Source organism: Neoarius graeffei, chromosome 16 (genome assembly GCF_027579695.1).
Source record: "Neoarius graeffei isolate fNeoGra1 chromosome 16, fNeoGra1.pri, whole genome shotgun sequence".
NCBI classification, from domain to species: Eukaryota; Metazoa; Chordata; class Actinopteri; order Siluriformes; family Ariidae; genus Neoarius; species Neoarius graeffei.
The window spans coordinates 35,706,555-35,725,568 of NC_083584.1; positions in this window are offsets into that span (position 1 = coordinate 35,706,555).

Sequence of the window (19,014 nt, forward strand, 5' to 3'; positions counted from 1 at the left end):
TAAAATCACCTAATTTTTCTCTTTAAATGATACCTTTTCTCAGTTTAAACATTTGATATGTCATCTATGTTCTATTCTGAATAAAATATGGAATTTTGAAACTTCCACATCATTGCATTCCATTTTTATTTACAATTTGTACTTTGTCCCAACTTTTTTGGAATCGGGGTTGTATGTGGACACTTGACCATCACATTCATAATGCGGATATGGCAGGGTATAGCAATATAGGACCGGGGGGGCAACACACACACACACACACACACACACACACACACACACACACACACACACACACACACACGACTACATGCTTATTAATGCCCATAGATTTGAAATGGGATATTCAACAAGCACATATCCATGGGCATTAATAAGCATGTAGTTGCCCCCGTCCCTCTCCCCCCGCCTTTGCTGCTATACCAGCCTCTACTCTTCTAGGAAAGTTATCTACTAGAGCTTGAAATGTGGCTGTGGGGACCTGTGCCCATTCAGACACAAAAGCATTTGTGAGATCAGAGAAGAAGGCCTGGTACACAGTCAGTAATCCATTTGATGCCACTGCTGTTGAGATCAGGGCTCTATGCAGGCCACTTAAAATCTTCCATGCCAGCCTTGGCACACCCTGTCTTTATGGACCTTGCTTTGTGTACAAGTGCACTCCCATGCTGGAACAGATTTGGGCCTGTTAGTTCCAGTGAAGGGAAACTGTAATGCTATTGCAGACAAAGACATTATAGTCAATTGGGTTCTTCCAACTTTTTGGCAACAGTTTGGGGAAGAACCACATGGGTGTGATGGTCAAGTGTCCACAAACATCTGGCCATATATTGTTATGGTTTTATTTATTTTCCTTTGTTGCAGGTTAGGCAATAGAACAGGTGCTCACAATTACTTTTCTGAATAAAAGGTTTAGGTTTTCAAGTTTCAGAGGCAGCTTGGGTTTGATATACTTTGCTATTGTTCCTTTCTTGTGCTTTTGCTTTGGTTTGTTTTCTTGTTATCTGAGGACTGTTATTCCTGTTTTGTGTACCGGTTTTGTCTCATCATCTCATCTCATTATCTCTAGCCACTTTATCCTGTTCTACAGGGTCGCAGGCAAGCTGGAGCCTATCCCAGCTGACTATGGGCGAAAGGCGGGGTACACCCTGGACAAGTCACCAGGTCATCACAGGGCTGACACATAGACACAGACAACCATTCACACTCACATTCACACCTACGGTCAATTTAGAGTCACCAGTTAACCTAACCTGCATGTCTTTGGACTGTGGGGGAAACCGGAGCACCTGGAGGAAACCCATGCGGACACAGGGAGAACATGCAAACTCCGCACAGAAAGGCCCTCGCCGGCCACGGGGCTCGAACCCAGACCTTCTTGCTGTGAGGCGGCAGCACTAACCACTACACCACCATGCCGTCTACCGGTTTTGTGAATATAGTTATTTGGTGAATCACATCTACACGCGGCCTACACTTCAGGTTATGGTTAAAAATAGTTAAATAAATAATACATTTTTACAATTGTCAAATGAAATGCAATATGTACCTACTGTCCTACATAGCATCAAAGGCATGCTTTCCATGTGGTCATGGTGGAACATAGTGCATATACCATACACATAGAAACACAAACCTTTCCTCATAAGTTTCCATAACACCTGTGTCTGTGTATATCATTGGCCCACGACTCTCCTCACACACACACACACACACACACACGCTCTCCTCGTTACAGCTATGCTTTGCCCCTTCCCTGTGTGTTGGCATACAGTGTGCTTGTGAGCAAAGGCAGTAAAATGCACTGTGCAATAAAAGATTACTATTATTGTTATGAAGTTACATCAACTAATAAACTCAGCACCTCAAACTAGGTGAAAGGGCACATGAAAAGCACTGACCCTGTATTTAATGAGTATTAATTAATTAGTTTGTTTGTTTGATCATTTTTAGTAACAGCTTTACCCTGGTCAGAGTCACCATCAATAAAATAAATGCCATTTATTTAAATATAATTTTAATTGGTGTATTTTGTAGGAGGAACACGTTTATGGTTCAAATGACTTTCAGGTCTGTCTCAAATATCCCCTGCAGGAGAAAGTTACTTTAACCTCTTAAACTCTAAAGGCCTGTTTACAAGTCCAGACTTAAATTCCTCACTCTTGTAACTACATACAAGGAGGGCAAAAGTTTGCATATCCTGAGGACAAAATGAAAATGCTATTTATTAAGTAACAAAAATAGTCAAGCAATATTTATTTAGATATTAGCAGGTAAAGACACCTAAAATTATAAAATTATAAAATTATTATCAAATCAAATCCGGTTTGCGCAGGTCGAGAGGATTATCTACTTTAATGCTTGTTCAATGCTTGACCTTGACCTATAGTAACTGCTGTTATAAAATACCTAATGGTTTTCAGCTCATTGTAGGCTTCAGATTAGTGCACATAGCACTCATTATCTCTAGCCGCTTTATCCTGTTCTACAGGGTCGCAGGCAAGCTGGAGCCTATCCCAGCTGACTATGGGTGAAAGGCAGGGTACACCCTGGACAAGCCGCCAGGTCATCACAGGGCTGACACATAGACACAGACAACCATTTACACTCACATTCACACCTACGGTCAATTTAGAGTCACCAGTTAACCTAACCTGCATGTCTTTGGACTGTGGGGGAAACCGGAGCACCCGGAGGAAACTCACGCAGACACGGGGAGAACATGCAAACCCCACACAGAAAGGCCCTCGCCGGCCACGGGGCTCGAACCCGGACCTTCTTGCTGTGAGGCGACAGTGCTAACCACTACACCACCGTGCCGCCCCCACATAGCACTCTTTCATTATAATGTTAACACTATAACTCTGACTACCACACCCTCCTAAGTTCTACTTCTTGTTCATCCATTGCAGTCGATGATGACCACAATCCCTATTTGTGTGTCCTCATGTGGCTAATCAGCCCAATTTTTGCTCAAAAAGATCTGCCACATAAGCTACAAGTGCAGGGATCAACTGCTAGGTTTTCCGCAGCTCTCTGCTTGCGGAGGCGCCTTCTTTCCATTGCATGTAGCTTGCGATTTGCCTCTGCAATTTGTGCACCTTTGTGGATGGCTTCTTTCCATGATGACCTGTCTGAAGCTGCTACTTCCCATGAACTTGGACTGATGTTAAAAGCTTTAAGGGAGCCTTTCAGTGTGTCTTTGTATCTCTTTCTCTGTCCTCCGCGAGAGCGTTTCCCAATGGTGAATTCTCCATACATTAGTTGCTTAGGAATGCGTTCATCAGACATTCTTGTAACATGTCCCGCCCATCTAATTTGGTTCTTCTGGATGACAGTATAAATGGATGGCTGCTTTGCTCAAACTAGGACTTCTGTGTCAGGGATCTTGTCTTGCCATTTAATCTTTAGGATCTTACGTTGGCAAGTGAGATGAAAGTGGTTGAGCTGTCGAGCATGTCTGGCGTAAACCGTCCATGACTCTGAGCCATAGAGCAGAGTGGTTAAAACTACTGCCTGATACACTTTCACCTTAGTAGAAGATTTAACACCTCTATGATCCCAAACATTAGAATGAAGCCTTCTAAAGCATGCACTAGCTTTCGCAATACAACAGTTCACTTCTTGATCGATAACCGCATCACTAGAGAGTGTACTTCCTAGATAAGTGAACTTGGAGACAGCTGCAAGTTGATTTCCTTTAAGAAATATGGATGGCTGCTGTTGAGGTTGACCAGGAGCTGGCTGATGCATTACTTCTGTCTTCTTTGCGCTTATGGTGAGACCAAAGTTGTCACAAGCAGTGGAAAATTTATCCACCGTGGTCTGCATTCCTGCTTCTGTATAATCATTTAGGGAACAGTCATCAGCAAAGAGAAAGTCGCGCAGTACATTGTCCTTAACCTTGGTAATTGCCTTAAGGTGCTGAATATTGAATATGCTGCCATCTGTTCTGTATCTGATCTTGATACCAGGATCATCCGCTGAGAAAGCATCTGCTAGCATTGCTGTAAACACCATGCTGAACAAAATGGGGGCTAGAACGCATCCTTGCTTACCACCATTGGTTACAGTCAATGGATTTGAGCATTCACCATCTTCAATGACTGTTGCTGTCATGCCATCATGAAATTGCCTAACCATAGCAATGAATGTATCTGGACAACCAAATTTTGACATGATCTTCCAAAGGCCATCCCAGCTAACGGAATCAAACGCTTTCGTCAGATCGACAAATGTTGTGAAGAGCTGCTGGTTCTGCTCTCTGCATTTTTCTTGTAGTTGCCGTGCAGCAAATATCATATCGATGGTGCCCCTTCCTTTGCGAAATCCACACTGACTCTCAGGGTGGTGACCTTGCTCTAAATGATTGTTGAGCCGATTAAGCATCACACATGCCAGAATTTTACCAGCTATCACAAGGAGGGAGATGCCTCTGTGATTGTCGCATACCCTGCGATTTCCTTTCCTTTTGAACAAGTGGATGATTAATGCATTCTTCAACTCTTGAGGAATCTGTTTCTTTTCCCAGAAGGAGCACAGCAACGCTGTGACTTTCTTAATAAGGGTCTTGCCCCCTGCTTTATAAATTTCTACTGTGATATTATCACTGCCTGGAGCTTTTCCAGATGAAAGCTGTTCCATTGCCTTTTGGACTTCATGTTCGTTGGGTGGAAGATCTAAAGACATGTTGATTTCAACTTGTTCAAATCTGGCAATTGCTTGATCATTGATGTCAGACGGTCTGCTTAGAACTTTCTCGAAGTGTTCCACCCATCTGTCCAATATTTCCACCTTTTCTGTAAGGAGTTTGGTTCCATCAGCACAAAGTATAGGAGATGTACCTGATAGCTGTGGTCCATAAACAGCCTTTAGAGGATCGTATAGCCCTTTCATATCACGTTTATTTGCATGGCGTTGTATCTCTTCAGCCTTTTCTGCTAGCCAAGAATCCTGCATTTGTCTAAGCTTTGTTTGAATAGTACGATGTATGTTGTTAAATGCCACTTTCTTTGAGGCTGAACTTGGATCATCTGTTACAGCCTTGTACAAACGCTGTTTTTCATTTAGAAGAACCTGAATTTCTTCCTCATTTTCATCAAACCAATCTTGGTGTTTACGGGTTTTCAGTCCAAGTGTCTCTAGTGAGGCCTCATATACTTGTTCAGAAAATGTCTGCCGGTCCTTCTCTGCGTCACCTGTTGGATTGAAGTTGGCAAGGTTGGCATTTATTTTGTCAGCTAGGTGGGTTGCAGTTTCTGGACTTTTCAACTTTGTGACATTCAGCTTCTTGGTGATCTTTTTTCCTTGAGATCTCCTCTTTGGCTTGATGAAGATGTTGATTTTGGACAAAATGAGATGGTGATCCGTCCAGCACTCAGTACCACACATAGATTTGGTGGCTCTGATGTCTTTAAGGTCACACTGTCTGGTAATGGCATAATCAATAAGGTGCCAGTTCTTTGATCCAGGGTGCATCCATGATGTTTTGTTTTGCATGGGCAAATGAAACATTGTATTTGTGATTGCCAATTCATGCTGAGCACAGATTCTTAATAGGAGTAGGCCATTACTGTTACATTTGCCCACTCCTTGATGTCCAATTATGTTTTTCCAGGTTTCATGATCTTGACCAACTCTGGCATTAAAATCACCAAGAACTAATCGGGGGGGGCGGCACAGTGGTGTAGTGGTTAGCACTGTCACCTCACAGCAAGAAGGTCCAGGTTCGAGCCCTGTAGCCGACGAGGGCCTTTCTGTGCAGAGTTTGCATGTTCTCCCCATGTCCGCGTGGGTTTCTTCCGGGTGCTCCGGTTTCCCCCACAGTCCAAAGACATGCAGGTTAGGTTAACTGGTGACTCTAAATTGACCGTAGGTGTGAATGTGAGTGTGAATGGTTGTCTGTATCTATGTGTCAGCCCTGTGATGACCTGGCGACTTGTCCAGAGTGTACCCCACCTTTCGCCCATAGTCAGCTGGGATAGACTCCAGCTTGCCTGCGACCCTGTAGAACAGGATAAAGTGGCTAGAGATAATGAGATGAGATGAAATCTCATCGGGGTTGGCCATGGTTGGTGCACCACCCTGTAGAACAGGATAAAGTGGCTAAAGATAATGAGATGAGATGAGATGAGATGAGATGAGATGAGATGAGATGAGATGAGATGAGATGAGATGAGATGAGATCTCATCGGGGTTGGCCATGGTTGGTGCATAGGCACTGACAATGGTGAGGGTATGGTCAGACTTGAGAGAGAGTTGTAGTGTCATGAGACGGTCATTAATCCCTTTAGGTAAGTTTTGGGACAAGATGATTTTTGATGGCAAAGCCTAAACCTGCCTCACGTCACTCTTCTACACTACGTCCACACCAAAAGAATGTGTAACCACCAATTGGTTCAGACAACTGGCCCTCGTTTGCTAACCTGGTCTCTGAGAGAGCAGCAATGTCGATGTTATATCTTCTGAGTTCCCTTGCAATGAGAGCAGTCCTTCTTTCAGGTCAATCCATATTTGGATTGTCCATCATAGTTCTAATATTCCAGGAGCCAACTTTTAATGGCATGTGGTTTGTTTTTCTTTTCTGTTGTTTCCTACCGCAAAAGTGGGATACCCACCGATCGCGGCTAACTGGCCAGGTAGAGGTGAAGCAGGCAATTGTTTAGAGCACCTTTTCTAGCTCCTTCCTCATACCATGGAGGTGAGCAGTGCACTCCTAAATAGGTCTGCTCAGTCACCCAGGTGGCTGCCGAAATCTGTTGCTGCTTCATGTCAACCAGATAGCGACCATATGGCCTGGGCCACCTGTGTGCAGGTCCGCAGCTACAGCTCCCAGTGCATCCACACCTGCTGCTTTGTCACTCGCCCATCGCCACAGGACTTTCGGGATTATGACTAGCACTTAAATTTGATTAAAGTGAGGAAGAGTTGCACAGCATCAACCTCACTCTCTTGTCCTGGGACAGCTTAGTCCAGTGGCAAGACGTGTTGAGACGGCTGGAGTTGAACCAGGATGCAGTGAATGGCCATCAATGAGTTCTGTCTCACTGTGCCCTTAGTACCCCACAGTACTTTGCTATCATTGCCTTCATGTCCATTGAGGGACCAGCTTGTGGTTTCATCTGCACATTCTGCCAAATCAAGACATCTATCCCAGCCTGGGTATCGCCGCTAGGCAGCAGAGGTTTGGAATCAGGGTTTCCCTTCCCCTAGGTGGACTGACAACCAAGTCTATCGAGCTCCACCTACCTGATTTAACTATGCAAGGTATGGTCATCACCCCATAAGGACTTTTACTCGTCCCGCATAACGATAAGTGGATTTAAGGTGACACAACCACCAGTATTTTTATCGAGACACCATCTCTAGGAGGGTTGCCAACCAAGGCTAAAGAGCCCCTCCTACCCATGAGACAGACTAGCCCCCGCCGGATGCCAACCCAGTACTTCAAGATCTCGGGGGGAGCTGACAGGTGCTACACCTTGCTCAAGGGTGACCTGGAGGTAGTTGTGCCAAAGGGTAACCTCATTATCCCATATCGAAACTCCACAACTGGATGCAGTTTTACAGTGGTGCTTGAAAGTTTGTGAACCCTTTAGAATTTTCTATATTTCTGCATAAATATGACATAAAACATCATCAGATTTTCACACAAGTCCTAAACGTAGATAAAGAGAACCCAGTTAAACAAATGAGACAAAAATATTATACTTGGTCATTTATTTTTTGAGGAAAATGATCCAATATTACATACCGGTATCTGTGAGTGGCAAAAGTATGTGAACCTCTAGGATTAGCAGTTAATTTGAAGGTGACATTTGAGTCAGGTGTTTTCAATCAATGGGATGACAATTAGGTGTGAGTGGGCACCCTGTTTTATTTAAAGAACAGGGATCTATCAAAGTCTGATCTTCACAACACATGTTTGTGGAAGTGTATCATGGCACAAACAAAGGAGATTTCTGAGGACCTCAGAAAAAGTGTTGTTGATGCTCATCAGGCTGGAAAAGGTTACAAAACCATCTCTAAAGAGTTTGGACTCCACCAATCCACAGTCAGACAGATTGTGTACAAATGGAGGAAATTCAAGACCATTGTTACCCTCCTCAGGAGTGGTCGACCAACAAAGATCACTCCAAGAGCAAGGCGTGTAATAGTCGGCGATGTCACAAAGAACCCCAGGGTAACTTCTAAGCAACTGAAGGCCTCTCTCACATTGGCTAATGTTAATGTTCATGAGTCCACCATCAGGAAAACACTGAACAACAATGGTGTGCATGGCAGGGTTGCAAGGAGAAAGCCACTGCTCTCCAAAAAGAACATTACTGCTCGTCTGCAGTTTGCTAAAGATCACATGGACAAGCCAGAAGGCTATTGGAAAAATGTTTTGTGGATGGATGAGACCAAAATAGAACTTTTTGGTTTAAATGAGAAGCATTATGTTTGGAGAAAGGAAAACACTGCATTCCAGCATAAGAACCTTATCCCATCTGTGAAACATGGTGGTGGTAGTATCATGGTTTGGGCCTGTTTTGCTGCATCTGGGCCAGGACGGCTTGCCATCATTGATGGAACAATGAATTCTGAATTATACCAGTGTATTCTAAAGGAAAATGTCAGGACATCTGTCCATGAACTGAATCTCAAGAGAAGGTGGGTCATGCAGCAAGACAATGACCCTAAGCACACAAGTCATTCTACCAAAGAATGGTTAAAGAAGAATAAAGTTAATGTTTTGGAATGGCCAAGTCAAAGTCCTGACCTTAATCCAATGGAAATGTTGTGGAAAGACCTTAAGCGAGCAGTTCATGTGAGGAAACCCACCAACATCCCAGAGTTGAAGCTGTTCTGTATGGAGGAATGGGCTCAAATTCCTCCAAACCAGTGTGCAGGACTGATCAACAGTTACCGCAAATGTTTAGTGGCAGTTATTGTTGCACAAGGGGGTCACACCAGATACTGAAAGCAAAGGTTCACATACTTTTGCCACTCACAGATATGTAATATTGGATCATTTTCCTCAATAAATAAATGACCAAGTATAATATTTTTGTCTCATTTATTTAACTGGGTTCTCCTTATCTCCTTTTATGACTTGTGTGAAAATCTGATGATGCTTTAGGTCATATTTATGCAGAAATATAGAAAATTCTAAAGGGTTCACAAACTTTCAAGCACCACTGTATGTCATACCCAGGACTGAAGTTCTACTTACTACACTGGAGTCAGGTGATGCTGATGTAAGTGCTACTGCAGTTTACTGCAACTTGGATCAAACCTCATGGCATCTTTCAAGTCAATCATAGCAGGGTTAATGGTATTCATTCAAAGTTGGCTGTTGTTCCTTAAGCCATAAATAAGTACCCAAAGACAGTGAGGCAATATTATGACCAAATATTACCAGTATCAACATTAACAGACAATCAAAATAAACTTATCTTATCTTCTGTTGACATGCATTGATTAGTTTGGTCTGCATGAACTTGACTGATGATCCTGTCCCTTGAGTGACATTTGATCTTAACTGTGAGAGAGTAAATATTATCGCTTCCACGTGGACATCAAGGCTTTTGCCCAACACTGGTGGCCATTCAAAGTTCATTTAAGGTTATGTACATATCAAAACCAGGGATATATGAACGTTGCTGTGGCTAAGACTAATAAAAACAAGGGTTTACTCTATTTTTTGAATCTTTTGTATGCACATATATAAAAGGTTTAGTAAATTATTGAAGTAGATTTTGAATAGGAGATATTCAGTAGAGATTAAAATTATTTTCTGAGAATATAATCTCAAATATACTTCAATAACAGTTATTACTGGTGGTTTTTTCAATTTAAAAAAATCACTCACTGGCCGCTATCATATATCTAAGGTCACTTAATGTGTAAACTTAATATCTGGATGGAATTAAAATGGACATAATTAAAATGAAAAACTGGATATTTTTTATTAGCTGATAACATTAACGTCTTCTGGTAATTGCTATGGACTTTGCTCCAGGTAATGCATTAAGGTTCGGTGTCAATGTAAGTCATTACCTCAAATTTTTTTTTTAACTAACTTTACCACATCTAGTATTCCAGCCTGTAATTCAGTAGCAGGATTGCCCTTTTCAGCTAAAGAAAATCAGCTAGGTCACTATGGATAGATTAACATTTCTTTGCCGTTTTGCTCTCATTCCCACAAAACAAAATTGCAGTATCACAGTGTTTTCAGTGGGAGTGTGAATGGAGTAAGTGAGACAAAAACAAAAGTGTCAGAAAGTGTAAATACTGAAAATTATTTTGCTTTATCAAGCACATTTGCTTGGATTATATCTTAGATATAGAGAGCAAACAATGGTTAAAAGTATATTAATTCCTTAAAGTGGAACTGTAACATTTCTGAGCCTGTTTACAATAAAGTAGCTTTAATAAGTAGGACACATAAGCCTATAAATCATACCATATTGGATCTTCCTGTACACAATGTCATAACCTATCACTTTGGCTTCTCTGATTTACATTTATACATGGATGTAACCAATCTCGACACGTTATAGTTTATACTGCCATAGCTGGCATAATAATCTAACATGGATTACTATTACAGTGTGGATTGAAGAGCCAGATCTGCTGTTTGCAGTTTAATATGCAGGTCTACTTAAAATTACACTACTGCAGAAAAATGATGACTGATGTTTTCCACATTGTGTTGGGCCATACTTAACTGGCTAAACATCTCATCTCATTATCTCTAGCCGCTTCATCCTTCTACAGGGTCGCAGGCAAGCTGGAGCCTATCCCAGCTGACTACGGGCGAAAGGCGGGGTACACCCTGGACAAGTCGCCAGGTCATGACAGGGCTGACACATAGACAACCATTCACACTCACATTCACACCTACGATCAATTTAGAGTCACCAGTTAACCTAACCTGCATGTCTTTGGACTGTGGGGGAAACCAGAGCACCCGGAGGAAACCCACGCGGACACGGGGAGAACATACAAACTCCACACAGAAAGGCCCTCGCCAGCCCCGGGGCTCGAAACCAGGACCTTCTTGCTGTGAGGCGACAGCGCTAACCACTACACCACCGTGCCGCCCTGGCTAAACATAAGAACACAAATTATTATGTGGTAGCGTTAGTATATCATATGAGTGATAATACACTAGATCTCACTAAGTTTCCCAGAGTAAACACAGTACTCACAGCAAAGCTAAGCCATATTTGCCATTTGAGTGTAACTTCATCTCATGAATCTTGCACAGAAAAATGAGAATTCATGTTAGTTTTTGTAAACTATAATAACCCTGCCTTTTGGGAATGGCCTTGCAGTCAGTGTCATGCCAGATAATGTAACTCAATAAAGATCAAATGAAGAAATAAAGTTTAAATATGGTTATAAAGAAATGTATATGGAGTTGGTAGACAAGGCTTGGATCATGGCATGTGCAGATGTTGGTTTTAAAAAATCAAACAAACATACATACATACATACATACATACATACATACATACATACGTATGTATGTATGTATGTATGTATGTATGTATGTATGTATGTACAGTACCAGTCAAAAGTTTAAACACATCTTCGAATTCAGTGTTGTTGTTTTTTTTGTTACAACCCCAAATCAGAAAAAATGGGATGGTATTGAAAATGCATATAAATTGAAATTGTCTTGTATTTCATTGTAGACAGTATGACCCCAAGATATTTTGTCTGGTCAGCTTCATTTCATCGTGCCCCGTGGCCGGCGAGGGCCTTTCTGTGTGGAGTTTGCATGTTCTCCCCGTGTCCGCGTGGGTTTCCTCCGGGTGCTCCGGTTTCCCCCACAGTCCAAAGACATGCAGGTTAGGTTAACTGGTGACTCTAAATTGACCGTAGGTGTGAATGTGAGTGTGAATGGTTGTCTGTGTCTATGTGTCAGCCCTGTGATGACCTGGCGACTTGTCCAGGGTGTACCCCGCCTTTCGCCCATAGTCAGCGGGGATAGGCTCCAGCTTGCCTGCGCCCCTGTAGAACAGGGTAAAGTGGCCAGAGATAATGAGATGAGATGAGAACTTCATTTCATTTTTTAAATATACATCCATTCCTGCATTTCAGGTCTGTAACACATTCCAAAAAAAGTTGGGACGGGGCAATTTAGTGCTAGTAATGAGGTAAAACAATTAAATAATGATGTGATTTGAAATGGTGATGTCAACAGGTGATTGTAATCATGATGTGGTACAAACTCAGTATCCAGGAAAGTCCTAGTCTTTGAGGAGCAAAGATGGGCTGAGGATCCCCAGTTTGTCAACAAATCCATGAAAAAATTATTGAAATGTTTAAAAACAATGTTCCTCAAAGGATTTGGATATTTCACCCTCTGTGGTGCATAAGATCATGATACTATTCAAGGAATCTGGGGGAATTTTGGTGTGTAAGGGTGCAAGCCTAAGCTGAACACCCGTGATCTCTGATCCCTCAGACAACACTGAATCAAGAACCATCATTCATCTATAGCTGATATAACCACATGAGCTTGGGATTGCTTTGGAAAACCTTTGTCAAGCACTACAATACGGAGTTACATCCACAAATGCCAGTAAAAACTTTACTGTGCAAAAAGGCAGCCTTAGTTCACTGTGTCCAGAAGCGCCATCGACTTCTCTGGGCTCAAAGACCATTACACAGTGCAAATTTGTACTGTGGTTAGACAAATCAGTATTCTGGGTCTTTTTTTGGACAATATGGACACGATGTGCTCTGGACCTAAGACAAAAAGAACCATCCAGACTGTTACCAGCAACAAGTCCAAAAGCCAGGGTGTGTGATGGTATGGGGTTAGGTCAGTGCCCTTGGCAAAGGTAACTTACACTTCTGTGATGGCAGCGTTAATGCAGAAAAGTACATTGAGATTTTGGAGCAACATATGCTGCCTTCAAGATGACATTTTTCCAGGGATATTTCAACAAGACAATGTAAATTACATTCTGTACACATTATAAAGACATAAGTTCAAATTCAACACACTGTCCCAACTTTTTCTGATGTGGGGTTGTATTTTTATGAATTAAAAGACACTTCAAATCTTAAAGTAATGATGGATGTCTCTTTATTTAGTTGAGTGGTTCTTGACATAACATGGATTACTACAGTTGAGGAATAGGGCTTTTTACTGTATTTTTTATTATTAACTATTTACTGTTTGATCTCGAATGCATTAAGAAGGTAACAGATTCCTCTAATTACCCTTTGATGAGACATACCTCTTAACTGAAAAGCATTCCAGGTGACTACCTCATGAAGCTGGTTAAAATAATCCCAGTGGTGTGCAAAGCGTCATCAAGGTAAACGCTGGATACTTTGAAGAATCTAGAATGTGAAACATCCATCCATTATCTGTAACCGCTTATCCTGTACAGGCAAGCTGGAGCCTATCCCAGCTGACTATGGGCAAGAGGCTGGGTACACCCTGGACAAGTTGCCAGGGCATCGCAGGACTGACACATAGAGACAAACAACCATTCACACCTACAGTCAATTTAGCACCACAAATTAACCTAACTGCATGTCTTTGGACTGTGAAGGAAACCGGAGTACCTGGAGGAAACCCATGCAGACACAGGAAGAACATACAAACTCCACACAGAAAGGCCCTCGCCAGCCCCGGGGCTCGAACCCAGGACCTTCTTGCTGTGAGGCGACAGCGCTAACCACTACACCACCGTGCCGCCCTGGCTAAACATAAGAACACAAATTATTATGTGGTAGCGTTAGTATATCATATGAGTGATAATACACTAGATCTCACTAAGTTTCCCAGAGTAAACACAGTACTCACAGCAAAGCTAAGCCATATTTGCCATTTGAGTGTAACTTCATCTCATGAATCTTGCACAGAAAAATGAGAATTCATGTTAGTTTTTGTAAACTATAATAACCCTGCCTTTTGGGAATGGCCTTGCAGTCAGTGTCATGCCAGATAATGTAACTCAATAAAGATCAAATGAAGAAATAAAGTTTAAATATGGTTATAAAGAAATGTATATGGAGTTGGTAGACAAGGCTTGGATCATGGCATGTGCAGATGTTGGTTTTAAAAAATCAAACAAACATACATACATACATACATACATACATACATATGTATGTATGTATGTATGTACAGTACCAGTCAAAAGTTTAAACACATCTTCGAATTCAGTGTTGTTGTTTTTTTTGTTACAACCCCAAATCAGAAAAAATGGGATGGTATGGAAAATGCATATAAATTGAAATTGTCTTGTATTTCATTGTAGACAGTATGACCCCAAGATATTTTGTCTGGTCAGCTTCATTTCATCGTGCCCCGTGGCCGGCGAGGGCCTTTCTGTGTGGAGTTTGCATGTTCTCCCCGTGTCCGCGTGGGTTTCCTCCGGGTGCTCCGGTTTCCCCCACAGTCCAAAGACATGCAGGTTAGGTTAACTGGTGACTCTAAATTGACCGTAGGTGTGAATGTGAGTGTGAATGGTTGTCTGTGTCTATGTGTCAGCCCTGTGATGACCTGGCGACTTGTCCAGGGTGTACCCCGCCTTTCGCCCATAGTCAGCGGGGATAGGCTCCAGCTTGCCTGCGCCCCTGTAGAACAGGGTAAAGTGGCCAGAGATAATGAGATGAGATGAGAACTTCATTTCATTTTTTAAATATACATCCATTCCTGCATTTCAGGTCTGTAACACATTCCAAAAAAAGTTGGGACGGGGCAATTTAGTGCTAGTAATGAGGTAAAACAATTAAATAATGATGTGATTTGAAATGGTGATGTCAACAGGTGATTGTAATCATGATGTGGTACAAACTCAGTATCCAGGAAAGTCCTAGTCTTTGAGGAGCAAAGATGGGCTGAGGATCCCCAGTTTGTCAACAAATCCATGAAAAAATTATTGAAATGTTTAAAAACAATGTTCCTCAAAGGATTTGGATATTTCACCCTCTGTGGTGCATAAGATCATGATACTATTCAAGGAATCTGGGGGAATTTTGGTGTGTAAGGGTGCAAGCCTAAGCTGAACACCCGTGATCTCTGATCCCTCAGACAACACTGAATCAAGAACCATCATTCATCTATAGCTGATATAACCACATGAGCTTGGGATTGCTTTGGAAAACCTTTGTCAAGCACTACAATACGGAGTTACATCCACAAATGCCAGTAAAAACTTTACTGTGCAAAAAGGCAGCCTTAGTTCACTGTGTCCAGAAGCGCCATCGACTTCTCTGGGCTCAAAGACCATTACACAGTGCAAATTTGTACTGTGGTTAGACAAATCAGTATTCTGGGTCTTTTTTTTTGGACAATATGGACACGATGTGCTCTGGACCTAAGACAAAAAGGACCATCCAGACTGTTACCAGCAACAAGTCCAAAAGCCAGGGTGTGTGATGGTATGGGGTTAGGTCAGTGCCCTTGGCAAAGGTAACTTACACTTCTGTGATGGCAGCGTTAATGCAGAAAAGTACATTGAGATTTTGGAGCAACATATGCTGCCTTCAAGATGACATTTTTCCAGGGATATTTCAACAAGACAATGTAAATTACATTCTGTACACATTATAAAGACATAAGTTCAAATTCAACACACTGTCCCAACTTTTTCTGATGTGGGGTTGTATTTTTATGAATTAAAAGACACTTCAAATCTTAAAGTAATGATGGATGTCTCTTTATTTAGTTGAGTGGTTCTTGACATAACATGGATTACTACAGTTGAGGAATAGGGCTTTTTACTGTATTTTTTATTATTAACTATTTACTGTTTGATCTCGAATGCATTAAGAAGGTAATAGATTCCTCTAATTACCCTTTGATGAGACATACCTCTTAACTGAAAAGCATTCCAGGTGACTACCTCATGAAGCTGGTTAAAATAATCCCAGTGGTGTGCAAAGCGTCATCAAGGTAAACGCTGGATACTTTGAAGAATCTAGAATGTGAAACATCCATCCATTATCTGTAACCGCTTATCCTGTACAGGCAAGCTGGAGCCTATCCCAGCTGACTATGGGCAAGAGGCTGGGTACACCCTGGACAAGTTGCCAGGGCATCGCAGGACTGACACATAGAGACAAACAACCATTCACACCTACAGTCAATTTAGCACCACAAATTAACCTAACTGCATGTCTTTGGACTGTGAGGGAAACCGGAGTACCTGGAGGAAACCCATGCAGACACGGGAAGAACATGCAAACTCCACACAGAAAGGCCCCTGTCGGCCACCGGGCTCGAACCCAGAACCTTCTTGCTGTGAGGTGACAGTGCTAACCACTGTGCCACTTTTAAACTATAAACATTTTTTTTTTTTAATAATTTCTTATTTACCACATAATATATATATATATATATATATATATATATATATATATATATATATATATATATATAATGTTGGATGTTATTTCATAATTTTTTTGTTGTCTTCAGTATTGTTCTAGCCCTGTGATGACCTGGCGACTTGTCCAGGGTGTACCCTGCCTTTCGCCCATAGTCAGCTGGGATAGGCTCCAGCTTGCATGCGATCCTGTAGAACAGGATAAAGCAGCTACAGATAATGAGATGAGATGAGATGTGTATTGTTCTACAGTGTAGAAAATAGTCCAAATACAGAAAAACCCAAGAATGAGTGGGGTGTATACACTTTTGACTGGTACTAGGATATGAGTCTCAGGTCAGTAAAACCTGATGCAGTCAGTAGATAGATAGATAGATAGATAGATAGATAGATAGATAGATAGATAGATAGATAGATAGATAGATACTGCCCCAAACATGACTCTGCTGGTGTACCATTTATCACAGTAATACCAGAGACTGTATATTTTATAAACACTATACTGAGTGGGGACGGCATGGTGGTGTAGTGGTTAGCGCTGTTGCCTCACAGCAAGAAGGTCCTGGGTTCAAGCCCAGTTTGCATGTTGTCTGCATGGGTTTCCTCCACAGTCCAAAGACATGCAGGTTAGGTTAATTGGTGGCTCTAAATTGACCATGAGTGTGAATGATGGCTTGTCTCTGTGTCAGCCCCTGCGATAATCTGGTGACTTTCCCATAGTCAGCTGGGATAGGCTCCAGCTTGCCTGCGACCCTGTAGAACAGGATAAGCGGCTACAGATAATGGATGGATAGATAGTCTGAATGGCTTTGCACCGAATACCAATTTCCTCCAGCTCAACACGTCATGTGACGAACTCTGCTTCACACATTCCTATCATTCTGGGTTCGAATCCAGCGGCCGATGGGGGCCTTTCTGTTTGGAGTTTGCATGTTCTCCCTGGGGCGGCACGGTGGTGTAGTGGTTAGTGCTGTCGCCTCACAGCAAGAAAGTCCGGGTTCGAGCCCCGTGGCCGGCGAGGGCCTTTCTGTGTGGAGTTTGCATGTTCTCCCCGTGTCCGCGTGGGTTTCCTCCGGGTGCTCCGGTTTCCCCCACAGTCCAAAGACATGCAGGTTAGGTTAACTGGTGACTCTAAATTGACCGTAGGTGTGAATGTGAATGGTTGTCTGTGTCTATGTGTCAGCCCTGTGATGACCTGGTGACTTGTCCAGGGTGTACCCCGGCTTTCACCCATAGTCAGCTGGGATAGGCTCCAGCTTGCTTGCGACCCTGTAGAACAGGATAAAGCGGCTAGAGATAATGAGATGAGATGTTCTCCCCGTGTCTGCGTGGATTTCCTCTGGTTTCCCACACAGTCCAAAGACATGCAGGTTAAGCTAACTGGTGGCTCTAAATTGACCGTAGGTGTGAATGTGAGTGTGAATGGTTGTCTGCGTCAGCCCTGTGATGACCTGGTGACTTGTCCAGGGTGTACCCCGCCTCTCACCCATAGTCAGCTGGGATAGGCTCCAGCTTGCCTGCGACCCTGTAGAACAGGATAAGCGGCTACAGATAATGGATGGATGGATCGGCCGAATGGTTTTGCGCCAAATACCAATTTCCTCCAGCTCAACACATCACGTGACGAACTCTGCTTCACACACTCCTTTCATTCTGGGTTCGAGTCCAGCGGCCAACGGGGGCCTTTCTGTTTGGAGTTTGCATGTTCTCCCTGTGTCTGCGTGGATTTCCTCCGGTTTCCCCCACAGTCCAAAGACATGCAGGTTAGGTTAACTGGTGGCTCTAAATTGACCGTAGGTGTGAATGTGAGTGTGAATGGTTGTCCGGGTCAGCCCTGTGATGACCTGCTGACTTGTCCAGGGTGTATCAGCTGGGATAGGCTCCAGCTTGCCCACAACCCTGTAGAACAGGATAAGCGGCTACAGATAATGGATGGATGGATAGGCTGAACGGTTTTGCGCCGAATACCAATTTCCTCCAGCTCAACACGTCATGTGACGAACTCTGCTTCACACATTCCTATCATTCTGGGTTCGAGTCCAGCGGCTGACGGGGGCCTTTCTGTGTGGAGTTTGCATGTTCTCCCCGTGTCTGTGTGGATTTCCTCCGGTTTCCCCCACAGTCCAAAGACATGCAGGCTAGGTTAACTGGTGGCTCTAAATTGACCGTAGGTTTGAATGTGAGTGTGAATGGTTGTCTGGGTCAGCCCTGTGATGACCTTCTGACTTGTCCAGGGTGTACCCCGCCTCTCACCCATAGTCAGCTGGGATAGGCTCCAGCTTGCCCACGACCCTGTAGAACAGGATAAGCGGCTACAGATAATGAATGGATGGATAGGCTGAACGGTTTTGCGCCGAATACCAATTTCCTCCAGCTCAACACGTCATGTGACGAACTCTGCTTCACACATTCCTATCATTCTGGGTTCGAGTCCAGCGGCTGACGGGGGCCTTTCTGTGTGGAGTTTGCATGTTCTCCCTGTGTCTGTGTGGATTTCCTCCGGTTTCCCACACAGTCCAAAGACATGCAGGTTAGGTTAACTGGTGACTCTAAATTGACCGTAGGTTTGAATGTGAGTGTGAATGGTTGTCTGTGCCTATGTGTCAGCCCTGTGATGACCTGGTGACTTGTCCAGGGTGTACCCCGCCTTTCGCCCGTAGTCAGCTGG